General features: G+C 45.1%; 1 long non-coding RNA gene and 1 pseudogene across 1 annotated transcript in view; one reads left to right on the top strand and one right to left on the bottom strand.

Moving 5' to 3' along the window:
• The window catches only part of LOC124790109, a 261,771-nt gene that overhangs the window by 21,977 nt on the left and 214,615 nt on the right, over nucleotides 1–25,179 (bottom strand). The gene's annotated exons all lie outside the window — the stretch shown is intronic.
• Nucleotides 16,239–16,356, top strand: LOC124790431 (annotated as a pseudogene).

Below are 25,179 nucleotides of genomic sequence, written 5' to 3'. Positions count from 1 at the left end.
CGTCATCTGAATCTGAAAGAGATGTGCGTCATCTATCGAAACACTTTTAAATTCTGTTTTTAGTTTATAATCTGCATATGTACGCCGCAAGCCATCTTATATTGTGAGGCATAGCGTACTTCTGCTACCACTATCTTGCCCCACCCTCTTCCCCTCCTTTCCTTCCGTGTCCCATTTGTGAAATGTTCTTGGTAAGAATTATTGTTAGCAAACTTCCAAATGAGTTTTAATTTCAAGATTTTAAACATGGCTGAGACAGCAACTGTTGAAATTCTTCACGCTAAATGATACTGTTTGGCTGTTATCATTTAGCGTGAAGCTTTAATTTAGCTAATTTTTGGATTGTTGTCATTTCGCGAGACGTAGTTGTATTACGTAATTGAGGCAACAGAGTGGAACTATCGTGGAATTCTTGCAAACAGTTGTGATATCACAAGCGGGGCGCTCGGGTTCTGTGTGCCGTTGATTCTGGGAGGATACTCAACGTATAGAACGATTTTTAAAATACGCTGGTATGCAAAACCTAACGACGAATGTAACTTTCGCATGATGTGTCACTGCCAAGTCACACAGCTCGATGAAACTAGGATGATAGATACAAGGAACTACTGCAATATTGTACGGAAGGTAACTGAAAGAAATAGGCAATGAGACGAACAGAAATGATTATTCAAATACTATAACTGGACTGAAGTCGCCGTTATTTGTGACTGCCCACGGACATTACGCAAGGCGAGACACCGTTGTCAGTAGAGTGCGTGGTCACCACGGACGGCAATATATGCTCTGCAGAGTGCTGCTGGCCTACAAGTTAGCAATGTGTTCTTGTGGCAGGGCGTTGCATTCCCCCACCACCGCGGTAGACTAATGGAGGATGGTTGTTGATGTATGTGAAGGTACTAAAACGTCTCCCCAAACCCATACCACACGTGTCCGATGGGCTTTAAGTCGGGGTAAGGGCAAGCCAATCCATTCGCCGAATATCCTCTCGTTCCAAAAACTCCGCCTGCGCTGTTCTATGCGCTTTCGGATTGTCATCCATAAAAATTAAGTCAGGGCCAAATACATACCTGAAAAGATGCACATGAGGAAACAGTGCAATGTCACAAACTTGTATGTACAGCACTTAAAGATTTGGAGGTCATTATTCCCATGCAATAGTGCCTCCAGACATTGCAACGTCCGGACCACCAATACTATCATGTTCGCGGCGCATTACGTGCTCCCGCCTCTCGCTATGTGATGGTACGTTCAGAATCGCTTCTCAGACTGAATGTGATCACATCTGGGAAGAGCACGCGACCGTGCTCCTCGTTGGTACAGTCCCTGTGGTTCAAATGGTTCAAATGGCTCTGAACACTGTGGGACTTTAACATCTGAGGTCATGAGTACCCTAGACTTAGAACTACTTAAACCTAACTAAGGTAAGGACATCACACACATCCATGCCCGAGGCAGAATTCGAACCTGCCACCGTAGCAGCAGCGCGCTTCCGGACTGAAGCGCCTAGAACCGCCCGGCCACACCGGCCGGCCCTATATTAAATGTTGGTCTCTTCGTAACATCTGTGAACATACCGAAATATGTACAATGCCTACTTAGATTTAAGACAAGGTCTGATGTTCCTAGTCTTGACAGGATTAATACATCATCTAATAAATAAAATGTCAAATTCGCGTGTTACAAGGTTTTCTCGAGTAATGCGAGTTAGACACGTATTTAATTGCTGTTTATGTTTGTATAAGGCTGTCTGCATGTATAACTGGAAATGATACACAGTTGACTGTGTTTTATACACTGTGGATTTTTAGCTGTGGTGTAATACAAAGTCTCTGGCGTCCGGAACCTCAATAGAAACTAAAGAGGAACTGTTTGGTACAGTTGCAGCTGTTTTCTAGCTGTACAGTAGGAATATTCGACACTTAGTAAAATTTTATGAAACTCTCTTATGCATATGTTGAGCCTGTCGGTCGTCACTTTCAAAACCACGTTAAATAACAAGGTAAGCGCGGTCTTTAGTGCTTTAAGATTAGGACGCCTGCGCGTTGCCTGTAGGCACAGTGAACTGCGCAGCAGAGGGGTGCGGCGTCTTTCCTCGGCTGCAGCGGAGGCGACCCGGCAGTAGACCATAACAAAGTTGCCACCGAAAGTCGAGGAAGTCTGTATTTACTTTGGCCCGGGCGGCGCCGGCGCGGCAGTATTTCGCGACCGTAAAAGTGACGTCACGGTGGGCGGAGTGTTTAGCCGCAAGCGCACGTAATGAGGCCGCTTGTTGAAAGTGGGGGCAGAAAAAGCCCGCCCGACACGTGCCACGTGCCTCGGCGCCACCGCCCAAAAAGCGGCGCCTGCTGTCTGCTGTCTGGCGACCACGTGGCTGAGCCGCAGGTGCGGGGCGACCCGCTGCACCAGTGCCGACACTCCAGTTTATCCACGCAAATATCTTGTCAACACTGGACGACCCTAAGGATATCTACTGTAGATTCATCTCGTCAACATTTAGGTGTGACATACTGAATCCAATTTGGGTTAATATTTATGTACGACACAGGAAACTGTGTTGTTCTTCGTTTCTCTGGTTTCGAAGAAGTACAGTGTTTCTAAAGTACATGGACTGTAAAGGTGCGTTCAAAGGGGAATATTCCCGAACAGTCTAGAAAATTCTAGAACATTCTGGAATATTCTAGAAGTCTCTAACCTTCTGCAAGATTATATAAAACTCCGCAACATTCTAAAACATTCTCCAGCATTCTCGAAAATTCTAGAAGAAACATTCTGGTCAACCGCAGCCACATCAGCTCTCGATTGCCAGTTGCTTCACCGATTTCCCACCAGAAATCCGTTGGTGCGATGCCCTCTGTTGATGCCCACATCTTCGAATGCAACCCCCCTCAATTCCAAACAGAAATCTTGTTCATAGATGGGAGCTGGACGGCTACCATGTCATTTAACCTCCGTGGGGCTGCAGGGATGTGTTGCTGAGCTATAACGGCACACACGGAGAAATCACTCTTGTGTTCATCGTGTATAGTGATGTGAGCATAAAGTGATGCTATGGACCTTGATTTCTGAGATACATAATTAAAATTTCTGAACGTACTAAAGCTACCCGTCACGCTCCATTATTTTTAGCTCCATTCGCATAGCAGGGAACAGTCACTACTTACCAGTAGTAAATATGTCCGCCACAGATCTGAGATAAACTTTATGGTCCATTACCTACTTCGGCTGCGTACACACTGAAACTGGCCTCGTGTTCGTGGTCTTGTTTACTCTAAGACAGAAGACTAAGATAACCACCGCTAAAGATTGACTTTTACCATAGCATAACCAACTGACAGAACTGACAGTTGCCCACAGTTGCTGATTTGTGCAGATTGCCTCGAAATTCATTACGATTTGTTAGGCTCAAATTAAAAAGTAGAATGGTTCGTGTTAAGTCTAGAACTCCGCTAGCAGAACAATATTTCACGATACACATCATAGTTCTGTGCCGCTGGCTGTTCTACATTTGGCTCAGTGGCGGTAAACGCTCTCTGCAGAGAACGACATTTCAGACGTTCTGGAGACGACAGTGATTGCTTATTTTAAAAAGTAATGAATTTTCCGTCACAACTATAACGATTCCATTACCAGATCTGAAAAAGGCCGGCAACAGTTGGAACTGGGAATTTCGTATTGAAACATTGTTGCCGTTACGCCGGCAAATTCTCGTACATTGTTTTCCAAATAATCTCTGCCAGCAATTCTGAGGTCCAAGTCTTGAAAAATGCACAGTCTACAATTGAGGAACACAATCTTAAATAATAGCCCTGCGCCAGTTTGTAATATATAACATGTGCTTTAACGAAACAGAATTATCGAATATATTCTGAAATCATTCGAAGACAGATTCGGTTTTTGAAAGGAGAGACAGCATTGGTCGTATATTTTTGTTTATTATCGCAAAATCGATTTTCGGTCACTTAGTGACCATCTTCAGTGCTGTAATATATAACTTAAATTAGTAAGCACTGGTGTCAATAAGCTTACGGCGATCACATAGACTGCTTACTAATTTAAGTTATATATTACAGCACTGAAGATGGTCACTAAGTGACCGAAAATCGATTTTGCGGTAATAAACAAAAATATACGACCAATGCTGTCTCTCCTTTCAAGTATACCCATTATCTGGTCGTAGTGCACAGGACACTATGGAGTCGCCAATCAATAAGATTCGGTTTTATGTCACGGATGCTGTGGTATCGATAGCTACGATGCCACGGCGTAGGTGAGAGTTAAGTTGGCACCACGACCGACACCGACGATAGCGCCCTCTAGCAGGCGCTGTGGAGCTCTACGAACTTCACTCCGGATTCAGCCCATTTTATCAAGAGCACACGGCCGGAACACTTCACTTCAGCTTCGCACCTACGTACTAAGTTATGTATGCCTCTGTAAATATTCATGCACCAGTAAACCACTTTTACTCACTCTCAGTACCGACGTGTTTTACCTCACCTGCTCCTAGTCGCTTCCTTCATTCGGCCAACCTTTCAGTTTTCAGGAGAACCCACGCGCAGCCTTCCAGGCGGGATAGAAAAGATGTATTATTTCTAATGCTTTAAAAATACTGCACATCCATGTGCACTTCATGTTAAACAGTGTCATTATTTTCATTTCTTTACTGCTAACGGTTAATTTTTCCCCGAAAAATAGGCATTGCTGTGTCGGGCTCCAGACAGCGAGCGGCTCGTAACACGTGCTTCGTTTGCTATACTATACTTATAAACCGCCTCTGTTCTGTTTGTCACCACGTTGACACGAGGCTTCCAAAACCGAATTTCGTGAACCGATTTCCCAATACCGCTTCTTGTTGGTTATGAAGACATTCCATTATCGATTCTTGAAATGCTGTTCTAGTTGCCAGATTTCCTCTTGCACAGTCGTTTTTTGCTCTATTGTAATCAATCGTTTTTGAAATGTGCTCGAGTTGTCAAGTTACGCCTTGTTTCCAAAAATTTTCGGCCAGCATGATTGGAGTGACACTATGTCCAGTGGAGGAGAAGTAGAAAAATTGGACTCCGTTATTTAAATAAAGAGAAACAGCCACTGTACTGACTAAATTAGAGATCGGAACATCTTATTTCCAGAGGCCATTTCCGTAAAACAACTGAGGATCGGAGAACCTACGTCTGACCGAGCTAACAGAACCCATTCCGGCCTTAACATATAAACACGACAGCGAGAAACGATTTCCGAAGTTCGAGTCTTGTCTTTCAGAAGTTGTGTCTCATATAAATCTAACATGTACACTGTGCGACACTATTAAAGGATCACTTTTTGGGAGGAATCCGTAATTTTCTCCCATTATCACATATAAGTTTGGAATTTGGAACGAAGATGCCTTCATAATTTGTAACGGTGCTGTGATGGCACTCTCGGGATTGCCGACGCTTCAAACAGCAAGGTGTCCCACACATGAGGAAAAAAAAACAGAGGTCAGAGGTTAATGTAGGCTGTAAGGCGGATTAATGTTGTCACATTGGCACCAAATTTCACCGTAATCCTGCCCAATGCTACCGCTATATCACGCGATATGTAGGTCGTTACATATCTACTTACCCACATTCCACCGCTTTTTTTTTATGCCTCTGCGGCGGGGGTCAGAACCGGCGGCAACCAACGTTGAAATCACGAAGTTCTCTTATGGGCGGCCAAGGGAAAAAGTGGTTCAAATGGCTCTGAGCACTATGGGACTTAACATCTGAGGTCATCAGTCCCCTAGAACTTAGAACTACTTAAACCTAAGTAACCTAAGGACATCACACACATCATGCCCGAGGCAGCTTTCGAACCTGCGACCGTAGCGGTCGCGCGGTTCCTGACTGACGCGTCTAGAACCGCTCGGCCACACTGGCCGGCCAGAGGAAAACATTTAAGACACATCGCCACCCAAAAGCTACACGAAATGACCTCAGGGGCTGGCGTAAAGGACGTCAATGAAACCACACATTTTGTGGTCGAAAACGACAATTCGCAGTGCAGTGTGGCTGCAACAAGAGACGCTCTTGACAACGTTTGACGCTGCTGCCACCGCCGGGGCGTTTCAGTCCTATTCTAAGGACATTGTAAGGTTGCAACACCTCTGATCCTGATCTGACCCCTATGGAGTGTAGGGAGACTACAGTTTTTGTTTTGATATACAGAGTGGAAATACTAGGGACAGCTGAAAATCATTCGATAAAATTCGAACGTGGTATGAAGCAGCGAAGGGTGTTTAGGCTTTTCCAGCCCTCGTGTTCCGCTTCTCCCGTGACGTGATCACGCTGGGGGGGAGATGGAACATTAAGGGTACGTCGAAGACACCCCAGTTTGGCAGCACCCTCGGTGCCACCAACACACCTTTGTTGAGCAGAGGAGCGAGGAGGAGGAGTGTTTAACGTTCCGTCAAGATTGAGGTCATTAGAGACGGAGCACTGCCTCGGATTAGAGAAGGATGGGGAAGAAAATCACCCGTACGCTTTCAAGGGAACCAGACCGGCATTTGCCTCAAGCGATTCATGGAAATCACGGAAAACCTAAATCATGATGGCCGGGCGCGGGTCCAGTGTGCTAGCCACTGAGCCACTTCGCTCGATCTTTGTTGATCATGTTAAAAATGAAGCTTTCAGAAACTTCGATACACTTTCGGACACGCGCTGTTCTAGCGCCTGAGGGTTACGCAACCCCTCGGACACCCGTTAGGTTTCAGCAGGGCATTATTGTCTGACATAATATGTAATGTTTTCGTAGTTTGATGTACTTTTTATATGACCTAATGAACCAATGTCCTTCTGAATGGAGAATTAAACAAAGTAGTATGAAACAGAGGTCTTAGTTTCCGACTGCACTTTCATTTTCACCTTAATTACTTGATAAGTGATCGAATCAAAACCGTCCACTGCGACTGTCATACTACCTACAGTAGGGACGTCTGCACAGCGTACTGGCCTTATTCGCTCTACCGGGAGAATGCACGACCCTCTTACGAGAAGTCCCGGTCAGACACAGAACTGCCACATCCAAACCTTAAACACAAAATCCATTATAGTGCTAATACCAACTGGCTAGCGCCGTTTATACAATAATCAGCACCTCATGAAAGGAGTAGTAAAAGAAATCATAAAAGAGAACCAAATGTAATGCTCTAATTACTAGTCAAAGTCGAAGGAAAATTCGGAAGGTTGTGGACTTCATCACACTGAAAAAACCATGTAGATCGTAGAGTAATTCAAAATATGAAGCACTCTTATTTCCAAATATTAGATTTTCTTACTCCACTTTTTGTGCCGTTTGTATTTTAGTGCCGCACGTACGTTCGTCAGCTTAGGTGTCCGGTCATTCCAAGTTGTGTAGTGACTATGATAAGCGTACAGCATCTGTGTTTCTAATTAAATGAATGACGGAAAGCAAAAGGATACGACCCAGATACCTCTGAAGGAGAGCTAAGGTTAGCGTTCCCCTACACTGGACTGGAATGATCACCAACAGCCGGCCGCTGATGGCCGAGCGGTTCTAGGCGCTTCAGTCCGGAACCGCGCGACCGCTACGGTCGCAGGTTCGAATCCTTCCTCGGGCATGGATGTGTGTGATGTCCTTAGGTTAGTTAGGTTTAAGTAGTTCTAAGTTCTAGGGGACTCATGACCTGAGATGTTAAGTCGCATAGTGCTCAGAGTTATTTGAACCATTTGATCACCAACAACAGTATTTATACCTCCACATAATAATAAACTGCACAGAATTTCGTAACTGAATCTAGGAAATTGACTTATAATTTGGCACTCAAAAAAATGTAAACGACGACCTGCTCTCTCATTGCAGATCAAATTCCAGCAGGAAAAAATCTTCGAAGTCCAAGATTCGCACAGGATATCTCCAGATCGAAGGTTCTCAAGCTAGTAACTGGTAGCGACATCTCCCACGGATGTGGGAGAATTATTCAGTTCAGGTGGCATGAATAGATTCTGAGTTGCCCCGTCGACGCCATCATCATTATTAACGGAGAAGAGGGTTTGTAACAAGATGTGCCACTGTTTCTCACGTGTTATAACGCTGGCTCCTGTCCACAAGTGCTGACCTCTACGACTGTTTGCCAAACGTTGGGCAACATTCCTTGGAAATCTTCCATCCGACGTAAAAACGCGCCCTGCGGAAATTGGATGATTATATAATAGTATTTTGATTCAATTAGTAGCCACGCTGTCATAACAGTCTATCATTCACGACTGATTGACATTGCTGTGAAGAACCAACGTTAATCCGACGGTATATTTTTGTCTATCAGCGATCAAGTATTTGAATCAAGTCATGTAATTTTCTTTAAAATAACCACGAAACTACAGATTTTGTTGTCAAATAATTTGCTTCATTTACTGACTCTCCATTCATAATATTTCCAAGGCTATATTTCTAATATTTTAGAACAGCGACTGCTATATATGAACCCTTGTTGAGGAACCTGCCGGCTAGCCTCCCGTTTCGAAGCTCGTCATTTGTACTCTGCCCTATTTCTCTTACTGTGGATGCCTGGTAATCTCTCCACAAGCTCACTTCTCTTATTGCGGCAATTTCACACTTTTATGCTGCACCATTTAAACATAAATCGTTTCGATAAGGCTGACAGCACTGGTTTAACAGTGGAATGCCCCAACCTCGCTGTTGTTCTTGTGAGTTAGTTTTGTTGGTTCAATGAACAACTTTATTCCTAACGACTTTGGAACATTTCGAGTCCCCTGTTGTCCGTATGCACCAAGAAAGAAATAAGGAGAGTGGTTCCTATTCTGTACTCTGACGACTTTAAGCTGCGGAAGTCATTCGCAGACTGCAAAATGACTCTGAGCACTATGCGACTTAACTTCTGAGGTCATCAGTCGCCTATAACTTAGAACTAATTAAACCTAACTAACGTAAGGACATCACACACATCCATGCCCGAGGCAGGATTCGAACCTGCGACCGTAGCGGTCGCTCGGCTCCAGACTGTAGCGCCTAGAACCACACGGCCACTCCGGCCGGCTCGCAGACTGCAGATGAAGTATGATAATATAACTATCTTTATGATCAAAAAATTTTCGATTGGATGAATCGCTTTAAAAGTAAACGTGTATTCGTCTGCGACGAAGAGCCTTCTCGTAGACCATCCACTACGAAAACTTACAAAAACTTTGATACAGTCAGCAAATAATTCGTGCCAGAATTGACAATTGTATTGTATGGAACTTGGTACCTGGAAACGAAGGAGAGAGGCTTCGTCGCCGCCTAACCCTCAGTGGTTCGGGCGGATTCGTACCGGGGACTGGCACCCTTGCAGCCCGGAAATTTTTTAAACATAGCTGCCCTTCAGCGACGGTGCATGTAGAATCTTGAGAATACGGGAAAATAACAGCCAACCAGTTGTACAAATACAGGTTTATTAATCTTTTACCATGGTTTCAACAAACACAAATTTGTCTTCCTCAGAAGGAAACTGGACCAGTTGAACAAATTATCACAAAATAGTTACAAATGGCAACCAGAGAAGGAACCAAATTTGATAAACAAAAATTTTTTTGGAAGAGTATAGTCACTCGTGAAATCACATTTTGACACAAACGGATGCTTATGCCATAACGGTCTTGTCTAGTGCAATTGTGCATGTCACCCACAAATATCAACAGTGAAAATGCATAATTGAAAGTAGTAAGCCAATAAAACAGCGCTTTCTCGTAAAACCTTAAAATGAAACACACGTGACATTGGCTCCAGCAGACCTTTAGTATGTCACACACAAGGCTAGTGATATAAGCCGACTGCCTAATAACGTGCATGCTCTGGCGACAGTAAACTGCGGCAGGTGACGCTTACTGAGCAAACGTGTAGCTGCACTGAACAGCCAATGTCTGATCCAGCAAATAAAACGGTGAATAGCTAATATTGAAACAGAATAAAACTAATGAAAATAGGACAAAAGCAGAGAAAACGGGGAGGGGGTAGGAGGGCCTTAAAGTTGTAAATAAAAACCAGAAGATTCGAACGTAACAGTATAATTATGAAACCAATACACTTCGTAAGGCATGTTGGCATAATGTATGAAACCATAAATACATAGAGCCGTGTTAACGAGCACGTAACTCACTTGAAAGAGAAGATGCTTATGAGAAGGAATGTAACAGATTAAAAGACAAGCAAAAAGGCGGGGGAGGGGTAGGCGTGGAGGGGGATTACTATAACCTATGAAGTAACAACTAAGGAATTAAATTTTGATGAATCCTGCAGAATCGGTAAGCTCCACCTATCGTCAATGCCTGCAGATCTTACAAGGGGAGGCCAAGACGTTGGAATGACGGATTTACTTCAAACTTCGTACAACTTTAATAGGACATTAAAACACAAAGTAGTGAAGTGCACTATTCTGGCAATTCCTAGAAAATCACAAGAGAAGTTTTACACGTCTGTTACGTGACTGATGTATCTGTCCATAGGTGACGAACGTTAGGGTTCATGGTGGTCGAATGGTTAGCGTACGAGCTTCGTAAGACGAATGTGTAGGAGGCGACGGTTCTTGATTCCCTCCGAAACCTTCATTTTTGTAGTACAAGTGTAAACTCTATGATATTCACAAAATTTGCACGTACACTATTCGTTCTTGCTACATTAGCAACGTCTCCCCGCTGCGCAGGTTAAGCACCAAATGAGGCCTGCCTCTGTGTCTACAGTTCGACGTCGAGGTGCAAAGTAGTTCCGGGTATCTTACGAGGTTGATGTATAAGGGATTTCGCAAACCACAACAGTCATACATTTTCAAGAAAACTCTATGCGTTTCTTCATATACTTGTCGATAGTTGTAAATATAGTTGTTCTAATAATTAAATTTAATTAAAAATAGTACGTAGTCAAATAACATGAAATTCACTAATACTTCATGCAAATACACTTGGAATTTTTTAATCATATTACCTCTCAAATGCCATATAAAATAAATAATACAACCAGTGATAAAAAAATGTAGATTAAAAATTAAGTCACCTCATACACATTTGTCTTACGAAGCTCGAAGGCAAACCACATGACCATTGTGAACTCTTAACATTTCGTTCCTGCGCACAGATACATCAGTTACATAATAGACACGTAAAACTTCTCTTGCGATTTTCTCGGAATTGCCTGAGTGGTGCACGTTACTACTTCCACATTATGTTGTTTTAATGGCCTACTGAAGGTGTATAAAGTTTGAAGTTAATCTGCGATTCTAACATCGTTGTCACCCCTTTTTAGTCAGTCGGCTCATGCCTCTAGCCTTGTACGTGCCATACTAGATGTCTGTGGGAGCCAAGGTCACTTGTGTTTCATTTTAAAGTTTTATGACGAAGCCTTACTCTATTGGGTTACTATCTTTAAACAGTTGATATTTGTGGGTGACATGTACATTGGTCTAGCCTTATGGTTTCAACATCCATTTATGCCATTACGTGATTTTACGAATGAATACGCTCTTCTAAAAAAATTGTAATTATTGTTTATCGAATGTCGTTCCTTCTCTGGTTGACATTTGTACCTATTTTGTAATAATTCGTGCAATAGGTCCATTTTTCTTATGAAGAAGACAAATTTATGTTTGTCGAAACAATGGCAAAGATGATTAGTGCTATCATACAACTGGTAAAATAATCCATTACATTCACGATCTTGCTTTGAGATGCTGGAGCTCCAACCATATAGTCCTGACCTAGCTCCTAGTGATATTTACCTCTTTGGTATGATGAAGGAGCACTTGTGTGTAGTTGTCGGATGTCGAGTTTGTGGACGTGGTACAAGACTGGATGTTCATTATGTTGCAAAACTTTTTACAGGACGGAACTAGTGACCTTCTCAAGGGATGGACCATGAGGATAAGTTGAGAGAGGTTACGGAGAGAAAAATGTTACTTGTGACGTAGTTTTTCCAATAAAAAGCATCTTTTTAGTGAATAGCCTTTACAGTTTCTCAATTTCCTCGTTCACAGGAGTAATACTACTAAGTGATTTGAAACACGACGAAAAAATAATATTAATAGTAAGGATGATGATGTAAGAATATGGAGAGATTTCTGGAAAAGTGCAGTGTATTTCTTAAGAAAAGCTCATAATGTACGATAGTGGTACATATTCTAAGCACTGCTCCAGCATTTCAAGCTTTTGATTAGGTTGGCTTTACGATTTACTTCAAATTCAGAGACGTGTTGCTGTATCTCTGAGGTCGTCCTGTCATAGAATTTTGGAACATGTTTTATGCTCGCTTAATACTAGATTTATGTAGACAAAAGAAATCCTCTTTAGGAACCAACATGGGTCCCGAAAACAGCGATCTTGTGAAACCCAGCTCATTCTGTTCGTGCACGAATTAGTTGAGTTCTTGACTTAAGAAAGGCGTTCCACTCTGACACCTAACGAACAAACTTCGGCCGTGCGAAATATCAGACCAGCTGTGTGACTGGACTGAAGAGTTTCTAGCAAACAGAACACAACATCTCATTCTCAATGGAGAGAAATCTGTAGACGTCTACTTCGTGCCTATACCGAGGTTGTGTACGGGACAACAACTTTTCAAAATGCATACATAAATGACATAGAGGATAAAGTCGTTAAGACCCCTGAGGCTTTTTGGAGATGATGCTGTTCTATACATAGAAATCGCGACGCTAGAGGATGTAACGAAATGCAGGAAGACAGCGTGGGATCGACGCTAGGTACAGGGAGTGGCAGCCGATCGCCAACGTAAACAAATGTAACGTATTGCCCATAAATCGGCAAAAGTCACATTCTCTTATTATCACACGATTGCAGAACAACCACTGGAAGCAGTCACATGTATTAAATACCTAGGAGCATGCGTGCGAAGGGGTTAAAGGAGAACGACTGCGTAAAAGTAACCGCAGGTAAGGCAGATGGAAACTGAGATTCACTGAAAGAATGCTCTGGGAGCTCAGTCCACCCTCAAAGAAGGTAGCTTACGAGACCCTAATTTGATCTGTAGTTCAATTTTGTTCATCTCTTAGTGGTTCAAAAATGGTTCAAATGGCTCTGAGCACTATGGGACTTAACTGCTGAGGTCATCAGTCCCCTAGAACATAGAACTACTGAAACCTAACTAACCTACGGACATCACATAGATCCATGCCCGAAGCAAGATTCGAACCTGCGACCGTCGCGGTCTTGCGGTTCCAGACTGTAGCGCCTAGAGCCGCTGGCCACTCCGGCCGGTCATCTGTGAACCATAGCAGATGGGGCTGATCCTGTAAATAGAGAAGATCCAAAGAAGAGCAGTACGATTCTTTACAGGTTCATTTAGAAAGCACGATAGCGTCACGAAGACGCTCAGTCGACTCCAGAGGCAGACGCTGCAGTAGAGGCGTTCGCATCACGGCGTGGTTTACAGTTAAAGTTCCGAGAGCGAACGTTCTTCTTCCCACGAATACCTCGCGGAAAGACCGTGAAGATAAAATCAGAGAGTTTCGAAATCACAAACAGGCTTAGCACTAATCGTTCTTCCTGGAAAGTATTCGTGACTGGAGTAGGAATGGGCGTTAAGTGACATTGGTACACAAAATAACCTCCGTCGCATAGTGTGTAGACACAGTGTAGATTTACAGGGGGCGATAGTTCGTACGAAAATGCATCGGAGAAGCTGAGGGAACATCATTGCGGATGCTTGGATGAAAACTTTGCCTTCGCGACACCCTGTAGGTTAATGTAGAATCCTTATTTAATTAAGAGCACACCAGAATTCTGCTGCTTTCGTCGTATATCTCTCGTAGAACTCATGAGAATCTGACTGGAATGTTTTAAAGTGCAAATGGGAGAGGGACGGAGGGGGGAGGGAGTCCATTCAACCATTTTCCCCTCTCTCTATACTCAAATGTTTAGTTTTGGGTTGGTGCATAAGTTCGGAGTGCTTTCCCACAGTTAAAAAAAGATGCGCATAACAGAGACTTCAATAATGAATAATATATTCTCCTTCATTATTTACAACACTCTGCCAACGCTGGGGTAACTTTTCGATTCCGCGACAATAGAAGTCACGTGGGTTTGAGGCGAAGAGTTTGGTCAGCCATGTTCAGAGCTCATTTTCGTCCAGAAAGAAAGTTTCTTTAACGTTGTTCGATAGAGGGCTGTAAAGGTGAAAATCCGAAGGCGGAAGATCAGGTGAATAAGGTGGACCCGGAATGATTCCCCGAAACAACTTCAGCCTAGTGTTTTTTGTCAGTCTAGCAGAATGCGGGCTGGCGTTTCACGCAGTCTTCCTGGTCATTGTTCTTGAAGTGCATCTGCAAGATGTTTCAGTTGTTGACAATGAACTTCAGCAGTAACCAGAATGAGATTTTCACTCTGCAGCGAAGTGTGCGCTGTTATGAAACTTCCTGGCAGATTAAAACTGTGTGCCGGACCGACACTCGAACTCGGAACCTTTGCCTTTCGCGGGCAAGTGCTCTACCATTACACAGTTTTAATCTGTCAGGAAGTTTCGACGTCAGCAGTGGCGGTCATATGTCGGGGAAATAATTCGTAGTACACCACACCGTTGCTGTTCCACCAGGTGCATAACGTTACCTATTGTGAACGTGCTCAGGTCTTTTTACAGGGAGTTGCTGCTTGTTTGGGCTCAGCCATTCCTTTTGTTTTCCGTATGTTAACGTAAGAACAGCATTTCCTGTCACCAGCAACAATACAGAACAGGAATGATCGGTGTTGTTCACGGCCCAGTTGATGACGTGCAAGCAGAGATGCGCATTTGACCATCCGCAGATTTTTGAGATTTTTCGCTTAGACTGCAGTACCCATACAACCGATTTTTGAACCTTCCTATCGCATGTAAATGTTACACGTTGGTGTAATGACTACAATTTAGCACATCTGCCAGTTGCACAATGTACTGACGTGGATCATTGTGGATTAATACGTTTAAACGATGTTCATCAAACCCCGATGGTCTTCCTGAGCGTGCAGCGTCACTAATGTCAAAACGGTCCTCCTCAAAACGAGGAAAGTATTTTCTGGCCATGATCTGTCCAAGGCTCTGAGCACTATGGGACTTAACTTCCGTGGTCATCAGTCCCCTAGAACTTAGAACTACTTAAACCTAACTAACCTAAGGACATCACACACATCCATGCCCGAGGCAGGATTCGAACCAGCGACCGTAGCAGTCCCGCGGTTCCGGACTGCGCGCCGAGAACCACTAGACCACCGCGGCCGGCATCTGTCCAAGGCATTATACCCATATACAGCGCAAATGTTTCTAGCTGCCTCCGCTGCTGTCACCCCTCTAACAGAAGAGTATTTCGGAAATGTTCCCATTGGCACTCCATTTCCTTGCGTCCACAGCTCCACTCGCTATCTTCAGATGACAAAAAGACAATATGTAAACTGAAATAGCAACCGTGAACTACAAATAAAAAAAGTTACCATCGATAAATAAAACCATACCAACCAGAATACCAACGTGCAAAATAAAAACGCTACGTATTTACGGACCAACCTACAAATACAACTTGCAGTAAGAGTACTGGCACGAGCTGTCTTCCGCCATGCAATCGACAGCGGCTTGCGGTGTATGGGCGAAGGAAAATATCACTAGAACAGAATTCGTATACAGTTTTAAATTATTTTCTGTGGCATACAGTGACGAAGTTTCTAACGAGTGAGAAAGACTCGAAACATCAACGGAAGTTTCGTTGACGCCCTAATGCCCCGCCTCGACATTTTTTTTTATCGATCTCATTTAGGCGTCGTCGCCTGTGCCGACAGTAAGTGGTGCCGGGGCCGCAGGCGTGCCGGCCGCCCAGTGTAAACCACGGCTCAGCCGGAGGGTGGCGGGCCGGACGCTAACGAAGCGGGCGGGTCGTAAAGCGCGGCTGAGTGGCGGGGGTGCGGGGGCGGCGAGTGACGGCTTCCAGCAGCCGGCAGCGGCGGCCGGCCGCCACCCAGGAGGTGGCGTGGGGCGCTGCGCCGCGCTGTCAGCGTCGGCCCGCCGCCGCCGGGGCTCTCGAGCAGCCGCTGGCCTCAGACAGCCCTCTCTGACTCACCGACCACTCGCACGCTCTTCCGGAAACCGCGCCGCGCTCCGAGTGGACGCCACAATCGCGCTCCGGCTCAGCCCTCCTTTGAAACCACACGCCATGACCACCGATAGTTTACAAAATTTTGAGTAGGTGTGAGCAGAACTCGCCTAGGGTTCCGTACAATGTATACTGTTAGTTCATGGGCAACGGCCTTGCCGCAGTGGATACACCGGTTCCCGGGAGATCACCGAAGTTAAGCGCTGTAGGGCGTGGTCGGCACTTAGATGGGTGACCATCTGGGCTGCCATGCACTGTTCCCATTTTTCGGGGTGCGCTCAGCCTCGTGATGCCAATTGAGGGGCTACTCGACCGAAAAGTAGCGGCTTCGGTCAAGAATACCATCGTAACGACCGGGAGAGCGGTGTGCCGAGCCCACGCCCCTCCTATCCGCATCCTCCACTGGGGATGACACGGCGGTCGGATGGTCCCGGTAGGCCACTCGTGGCCTAAAGACGGAGTGCTTTTATATATATATATATATACAGACAGTTCATCCATCCCACGATTAGAGAATCTCGACGATTTTTGCCTGTTATCGATATCGGTAATGGCAAGATATACGTCTATCCATCGCTGAGAAAACGCGGTCTTAATGGAAGGACGGACAGTCGGATTACAAATGACAAAAATTTTTTTCGTTTGATATAGTCACAGATTAACCATTTTTGAGTTTTTTCGTTCGCTTGTACTGTGAATCCTTGCTTCCAGTCAAATACCAGCATTCTAGGTCAGTGGAAACTACCATATACGTCTTGATGACTAGATTAGTATCAAAATACCTTACATAAATGGCCGTATCTTTTAATTGCATTGACTTAGAAGCGTCAGTTCTTTACACTGCTAACATGCCGTAGCCCTTAATATGTGACAATTCAACTTAATACGTGTACCCGTTTCTGAGAAAAGCGGATTTTAAGAGTAGCACTGAGACAGGCTGACAGACGGACAGCAAAGTGATCCTATAAAGGTTCTGTTTTTACCGATTGAGGTACGGGACCCTAAAAAGGACCTGTTACCGAGTATGCAAGGTTTAGAGTTAGTACTTCAAATATTATGCCTCTCAAACGGCTATCGAAGATACCCATTCGTTAGCAAAACTGAAAAAAAAAAAAAATGGTTCAAATGGCTGTGAGCACTATGCGACTTAACTTCTGAGGTCATCAGTCGCCTAGAACTTAGAACTAATTAAACCTAACTAACCTAAGGACATCACACACATCCATGCCCGAGGCAGGATTCGAACCTGCGACCGTAGCGGTCGCTCGGTTCCAGACTGTAGCGCCCAGAACCGCTCGGCCACTCCAGCCGGCAGTAAAACTCAATTTTCACGTATTTCAAAAAATGAAAGGTCAGAAACGGTCATCCGCAACTTGTTTGTTTTTTTTTTTTTTTTTTTTTTTTAACCGACCGATTCTGAAAATCAATGTCGTGTGCATGTGTCCCTCTAACCTAGGTCCATGCTTTCATTTGAACCTATGATATTCAAAGTTAAGCTTATGTTTATTGAGGGACTTTATCAGGGGCCCAAATACGGAAAAAGTATAAAAAAATCTGTACCAAAATACTTTTATTCTCATCGCAATGAAAAACACGAAATATCACATACAAATTTTCCAGATGAATGTGGCTTTGACATATCACTTACCAACGACGAATATACAGGGTGTGGGAAGATTCCCCCTAACACCTAGTATCTAATCTAAATTGATTTGTTTTGTTTTAGCACAAATACTTACTTACGTATTAAATGTCCAATATCTTAGTATGTTCTCCATCATGCTGTAAACAGACTTCCACGCGTCTCCATGTTCTTCTTGTCATGCCTCTGAGCGTGTCCGGTGACATAGAGCGAAATGCATCCTCAACAGTATTGTGCCGTTCTTCGTTTTTTGCGTAATGACGTTCTGCCTCAATGACTCCTCATAAGGAGTTTTTAGGTGCTGTGAGGTCAGGACTGCTTGGTGGCCGTTTCAAGGGAGCTGGTGTTGCTGACGAAACACGACCTGTCCACGTTCCTCGACGTTTTTCATCTAGTAACTCACTCACTGCAAGAGCGTAGTAAGGACGGCTCCTTCTTTCTGCAACCATATGCGTTCTTTATGGTCCTTTTCCTCAACATGAGGTATTAAAAATGTTTGTAACACGTGCATATAATTTCCGCCACTCATAGTCCCTTCAAAAAAGTACTTGAGGCGCATTTGCTATATAACTCGACTGTGTAATGAGGATTCTCTTTGGCCCAAACGGTAATATTTATAGCACGTGATCTGCGATAAATGGCACATTCATCTGAAAACATTATGTTGGCGCGGTTCCCTGCATTTGGAAATTGAATTAACAAAGCATGGTGTGCTAAAACGCGCTGATTTCGGTCTCTATCCGGTAACTCGTTTACGAACGACGGCCGAAAAGTCTGACCTTAAGGTATTTTTTCACATGATCTCGCCTTGTTGTCTTCGTTATACCGACTTCCGAAGCACCTTTACGTGTCGACTTCGTAGGAGATTGTTCAATCGAAGAAGAGAATCCGGCGCATGCTTCTTCTCGTCTCTTCTTCCTTCTACTCAGTTGTCTGTCTTCGTTTCTGCCAAAACAAATGCGCGTCTTTCCCAGTCCATAAGTGCTGCCGTTCGTTGTGGAGCCCTATTAAACTTTTTTCTGGAATGCTTCCATAATCCATCTCATTGTCTGCCTTGTGTGTTGTCGTTCGTGCACCCACACACTTGTCTTTAAGCTCTCATTAACAGTGTACCTATGACCGCTCACATATACCATGGTACAAATTAAAACTCGACTACGAGTGCGACTGCGAAAACATATACCACAAGAATTCCAACTATTGATAAGAATTAACGTAGCTAACAACCTCCACAATAACATTTGATACGGCGTACGAGAACTTCTCGTCCACCCTGTACATCCTACTAACTACTATGATGTGCAAACACCCCAGAACTAGTAAGGCGTAAGAAATTTTTCAAAAATAATATCTTTATATTTTTGAAAAATAAATCATATTTACCATTGACTGTATAAATAATTTATTTTCCCTATTGCAGTTTCTCCTTTAGGACCATTATCAAGCGCAAAAGCTAAAAAGTAAAGAACGGAGTGTATACAGGGTTGTCACAAACAGTCTGAAAGGCTTGTAAGTGTGTTGCAGGGTAGATTGTGCTCAGAAATTACTGTAAAATGTAAACTTTCAAGGCCGGAAATGTCACAATTAATAAAATGTTAGCCGGCCGCAGATTCGCTGATAACATTGCAATACTCAGTGAAAGTGAGAAAGAATTAAGGCTCTTTAGAACAGACCGTACAGTCTAATGAGCAGTGAATATGGACGCAGAGTGAACCAACGATAATGTAACTAATCGAGAGTAGCAGAAATGAGATAAGCAGTTAACCTGACATCCAAACTCGGGCCACGTCTTAGATGAAGGGAAGGAATTGCGCTAAATTGCAAGCAGAATAATGCAACAAACTATAGATGAAGGATATGAGAAACAGGGTAGCACAGGTCGTGCTGTCTTCATCTTGATCAAACTCGATACAGAGGGTGTCCGCCAATTGCCTTGACCAGCACATTTTTCACATATCTTCTTCTTCTCTCTCTTATGCCTTTGTCCCGCATCATCGCGTGGTCCGCGGTGGCCAGATGTTTTTCCTGTCGCCACCCCGTTTCCGTGAACCCCCTGCCCCTCGCCCCCAACTGTACTGAGGCGGGACTTGGCTGCCGGCCCGGTATTCACCTACTGGGATGGGGGAATCCGTCTAAATATCACTTCGAGGCTGGCCGGCGCACCGACCCCCGTCGCCAACCAACCGGGCGGATCCAGTACGCGGCCGGCGCGCCTCCTCGTCCTGGAACGCGAGCTTGAACGCGTGCGGTTACGCAGGAGGGTATTCTCCAGATCTCTTCCCCGTCGAAAACCTCTAATTTGCTGAGAAACTGACACATCATCTCTTGTTACCCACTACAATCGATAAAATTTGGGATAGAGTCGAAGCAGCATGATCTCATGTACACGTATCTGTCATCCAGATCAGTTCAATGCGACACCTATCATCGTTACAGCCACTGTGTTTACCAAAGATGGCATCCGTCCTTACTGAATCTAACGCTCTGTATACTCTCAGATCACCCACAGATTTAACTGGCACGCATGCTACAGCATACGCTACCAATATATTCCGAAACGCCGCGCATAAAAACATGATTTTTCATACTTGGGGTTCTATTGGTGACCGAAAGGTAGGGTCATGTGTTTTGGGTAGCCCTGAGGGTGGCACCTTTTGTATACCCGACATAAGGATCGTCTTACTGTAACCATCCTGCAGTACAGGGTTGAAGTTAGAATATTACACACATCCTCCAGCTTAGGCAAATGGAGCAAATGAGTTTGTTCTTTCTGCGTTAGATGTAGTCTACAGTCTACCTTAAAGGGCTTACGAAGGCATCATTTAGTTCATGGGCGGTTCCTCATTAAACCAGAAAAAAGGATTTTCCACGATTTCTTCACCGTCCGTTGCGGATATCTAAATACCTAACCTCAAAAAATTGCTTAAATTTTAACGGTATACTCTTTGGGCATTTATTTAGAAGTTCCATCTTCCCGTTTTCAAAAATCGTCGTCCATTACCGAGAAACACCCTAAAAACGTGGTTTTTGGGTACCAAAACCAAGACCGTGATGCGCAGCATATTCCAAATATCCAGATCTAGAACAACTTTGAAAATTTTCTTTATATCTTTGTCTGTTTCCAAGCTGTAGGTGTTCGAAGTTACCCTACATGGACACGTAAACTACGCACGTAAAATCCGTTGTGAAGCGAGAACATTGTTTATAAAGTGACCTAGAGTGGATAAATATACTATAAAGTCTCTCTGTTTTGATCATAGGGGTTCTTGGCACCTCATGTTGTCATACTAAAGCACATGCAAAATTTTTGTGCACCCAAGATCTTGTCCAAGGTGTAAAATTAGTTCTGCGTTATTTTAATTTCATACAAAAACTTTGTGTTCTGCCTTACGGCAGGTCTTGTCATGGGGGGAGCCTCGTCAGAGAGGTCCACCGCATGAACGTCTAGGGAAGTGATTCCAGTGGTGATTTCCCGTTGCCTTCCACTGATGATGATGAAATGATAATGAGGACACTTTTTTTTCACTAGCTGCTTATTTTTTATGACCCACCGTCTAATTTCTTATGGTGGGTCTTATGTTGCCACTTAGCCGCTGTGACTGGGTCCGGGGTTCGAAGTGACTGAAAGTAACACCACCCCAGTTCCCGTCCCCACTCACACCGTTGCCCGGGTCCCGCCACGTGGAGGCGGGCTCTATTTGTTTACATTCATTTGATATCTTTTTTGTGCAGCATTAGAAAAACTTATAACTAATACAAAATCAAGTGAGATATTAATAAACAAAACGAAATTAAATATGAGGACAACACAACACTCAGCCCCTCAGCGGAGAAAATCTCCGAACCAGCCGAGAATCGAACCCGGGTCCCTTGGCGTGACAGACCGCCGCGCCGACCACTGAGCTATCTTTTTTTTTTTTTTTAGGGAAGCTAACGCTCTTACCGAACACGGGTTTTTTTACCCTTTTTTTTAAGAACAAATTGTGAGGAATAAATAAGGAAAAGTTTTTTTTTTTCGAAAGAAAACAAAGACTCCGATTATACTGGTTTCTCCTTCCAGTAGACAAAAATGAGTCTCCTTCGTCTTGTTGGCGAAGAAGCAATCCTTCGGAACAAAAAAAAGTTTCTCAAAGCCAAAATCAAATTTCTTTTTCCTTTAAGAACAAACTATGAGGAAGAAATAAGGAAAAGCTTCTTAAGTCGTCATGCGACTTGTAGTTAAAGTCCAGTTCTTACAGGAGCTCCTGAAGTGTATCCGCCTACAGCATGCCAGCTCGTCCAAACGTGTCTTCTCATGGCGTAGGCGTGAGTTCTGGGTAGCAGATCTATTCAGTTCGGTTCGTTTTATACAGTTTTCAGCTTCTCAGGGCTTGGACGTTCCAGCTACTAGGTGGGTCATCGAAAGTGCTCCGTAAGAAATTAGAAAAATATTGTTTATAGCGTGGGTTGCGTATCAGGACGCAGTGTCGTTCGTTGAGATAAGTCCAATATCCTAGCGTAGACTTGTCGCCTGAAGTAAAAAGATAGCGGATCGTGTGGCCACAGATCCAATTCACAGAGTTAGTTTTGGCTGAGGGGTAGAAAGTCTTATCGGGGTACAAAAGCATGTGGACGTCGATCTGAGCCGGTGTCTGGCGAGTAAGAAACGCCAAAATTCGCCGCGCAAGTGTCCAGACGTCTAGCGCTGTGCCACAGTGGAACCGGTGGACATCCGTGTCATCCACGCCACAGTGGGTGCAGAGGGATGAATCGGCGAGATGGATGCGGTGCAGACGATCTCGGTTAACTTGTTTGCCATTCACGGTGATGTACCACGCTGATTGAACGTCTGATTCGAGAAAACGCGCATGGATCGCCTTCCATATGTGTCGCCACACGTACTGTGGATACTTACGTTCGATGGGGTTGGACGGGCGGCACTGTTGTAACAATTCGGAGACTGTTTTCGTGAGGTACAAACGTGTAAGTGGTAAGGACCGGTAGATATAACTGAACTCCAGGAAAAATCGTTGGATGTAATAAAAGGGGGTTGGATTGGTCGATATCAGTACTGGGGCGGACAAGGAGGCCGGTGCAAAGTTGTGAAGCAGGAGGCTAGTAAGGCTCTGCGGGCAACGATGCCAAAGTTTGAGTTGGGAGCTGACTTATAGTGCCTTGACACGAGTCGGCACGTGGACGAGTCCCACCCCGCCACGATCTCGTGGCAGTGCAAGGGATTCATACTGCACCTTGAATAACATCCCCGAGCTGACGAAGGAGCCGAAAGCCATCAACAGTCGTCGCGCCAGGAGATTTGGGACTGGTAGTACTTGAGCCACGTGTGGTATACGGGAAGCATGATACATGTTCACGTATTGCGCGCGTTGGATAACGTCGAGAGCTCGCAGCCGGTGATCTGCGAGATTTGCTCTGATTGTAGCAAGCGTCTACCATTGATAGCCGCTGAGCGGCGCAGGTCTGCTGTGAAATCAAGTCCACAGGTCGACACTAAAGGGGGCAGCGCATCTCTCCGGCAAGCCCTCACCAATGAGCAGGACCTTGGATTTTGACACGTTGAGGCAGCTCCCCGACGCTTCGCCGTAAGTCGCCACCCATGTCAGTGCTGCTCGTACTTCATCTTCACTGCGCAGATATAGTACTATGTCGTCTGCGTAGGCTGTACAACAAAAACGGTGGCCTTGCACAGCCATGCCTTCCAAACGTTGGCGCATGCCCTGGAGCAGGGGTTCCAAAGCGAAAGCATACAAAATCGTGGAAAGAGGGCATCCTTGCCGTACAGATCGGGCGATGACCAGGGACGGTGTAAGACGACCATTGTACATGATTTTAGAGGTTGCACTACTCAACAGGCGCATAACCACTGTTACAATACCGCCAGGAAAACCCATATGCTGAAGAACTGTCCGTAAATAGAAGTGGTCAACACGGTCGAAAGCCTGGCTAAAGTCCAGTGAAGCCAAGGCGCCAGAGAGACGCTGATGATGCGCTAATGCTATCATGTCTCTGTAACGGCAAAGGGCCGTACGGATGTTGTTGTCGCCTCCTAGGGAAGTCTGGTCGCAGGATGTGACGTAACGTGCGACCTTCTTGAGTCGCGATGCCAGTAGCCGTGTGAAAATTTTCATGTCGCTGTTGAGCAAAGTAATTGGTCGATAGTCCTGGACCCTCGATAACCCGCGCGGTTTATGTACGGGGATAATAATTCCTTCTAGAAAGGCGCTCGGGACCACTGTCCTCGGTGACATCAGCTCTTGTGCGATTGCCGTCCACGTGGAAGCCAACAAATACTGAAAACTTTTATAAAATTCGATGGGTATACCGTCAGGTCCAGGAGACCTGTTATCGGAACCCGCCTTGATAGCATCTACTACTTCATCTGTGGTTACGTCGTCTTGGAGGTCACGCACTGCATCCTCCGGAAGAGTGTTCGTAGTGAGCTGAGCGACTTCTGTGATCAGTGCTGCAGAATGCGGTACGGCTGCGTATAGCCCGGCAAAATGAGCATGGAGAGTACGACCGATGCTTTGTTGGGTGTCGTGCCGGCGCCCTTCCACATCAGTGAGGACTTGGATCAGAGCTCGTCGTCGTCGTTGTCTTTCCTGAAGGAGGTGGTACATCTACGGACGTTCTTGAGGGATTCGATTAGAAGCTCGAGAACGGATTACAGTGCCTTCCAAGTTACGCCGCATGATCAAGGAGATCTGCGCCTTCGTGCGATGGACCATCGACTGCCGGGCTGGCGAGAAAGGCATCGTCGCACAGTCACGTAGAATGGTGTAGTAGAAGTGCAGGATATTAGTTTGCCAAACCTTTAATTCCTTCCCAAAACTCATCAGAGTCTTCCTGAGGGTCGGCTTTGCACAGGAGAGCCACCATGATAAGGTGGAGTCATAGGCTGCTCGACGATGGTGGCAGCGTGCCCACGCTTCTTCTACCATACGGCGACAGTCTGAGGAGGTCAGGTGAGCGACATTGAGTTTCCACAGACCACGACTATGCCACACTTGCTGTCGGGCGAGAGTGACGTCACAGAGGTATGCATCATGGTCTGAAAAGGCCAAGGGCCAGACTTCGGCATGACGTGTGCCATCAGCAAGGGAGCGGGTAACGTAGATGCGATCTATGCGGCTTGACGAGTGAGAGGTGTAGAATGTATATCCCGGTTGAATTCCGTAGAGCTTCTTCCATGTGTCAACAAGTCGGAGACGGTCGATGACCACTGAGAGAGATGCACAAGGGGAATGTCGCGGGAGTTGGTCCGCGGGCTCTTGTGTCGAGTTAAAATCCCCACCGAGTACCAAATCGTCCTGCGGACCGGTGAAGAGGGGTGTGACGCTTTCGGCAAAAAAAGTTTGTCGGTCATGACGGCGGCCAGTGCCGGACGGAGCGTAGATATTAATAATACGCACGCCGAACAGTGTGAGGGCCATACCTCGCGCAGTGG

Source organism: Schistocerca piceifrons, chromosome 3 (assembly GCF_021461385.2).
Source record: "Schistocerca piceifrons isolate TAMUIC-IGC-003096 chromosome 3, iqSchPice1.1, whole genome shotgun sequence".
NCBI classification, from domain to species: Eukaryota; Metazoa; Arthropoda; class Insecta; order Orthoptera; family Acrididae; genus Schistocerca; species Schistocerca piceifrons.
The sequence above is the reverse complement of the archived record's forward strand: the minus strand, read 5'-3'. Positions and strand labels throughout refer to the sequence as shown.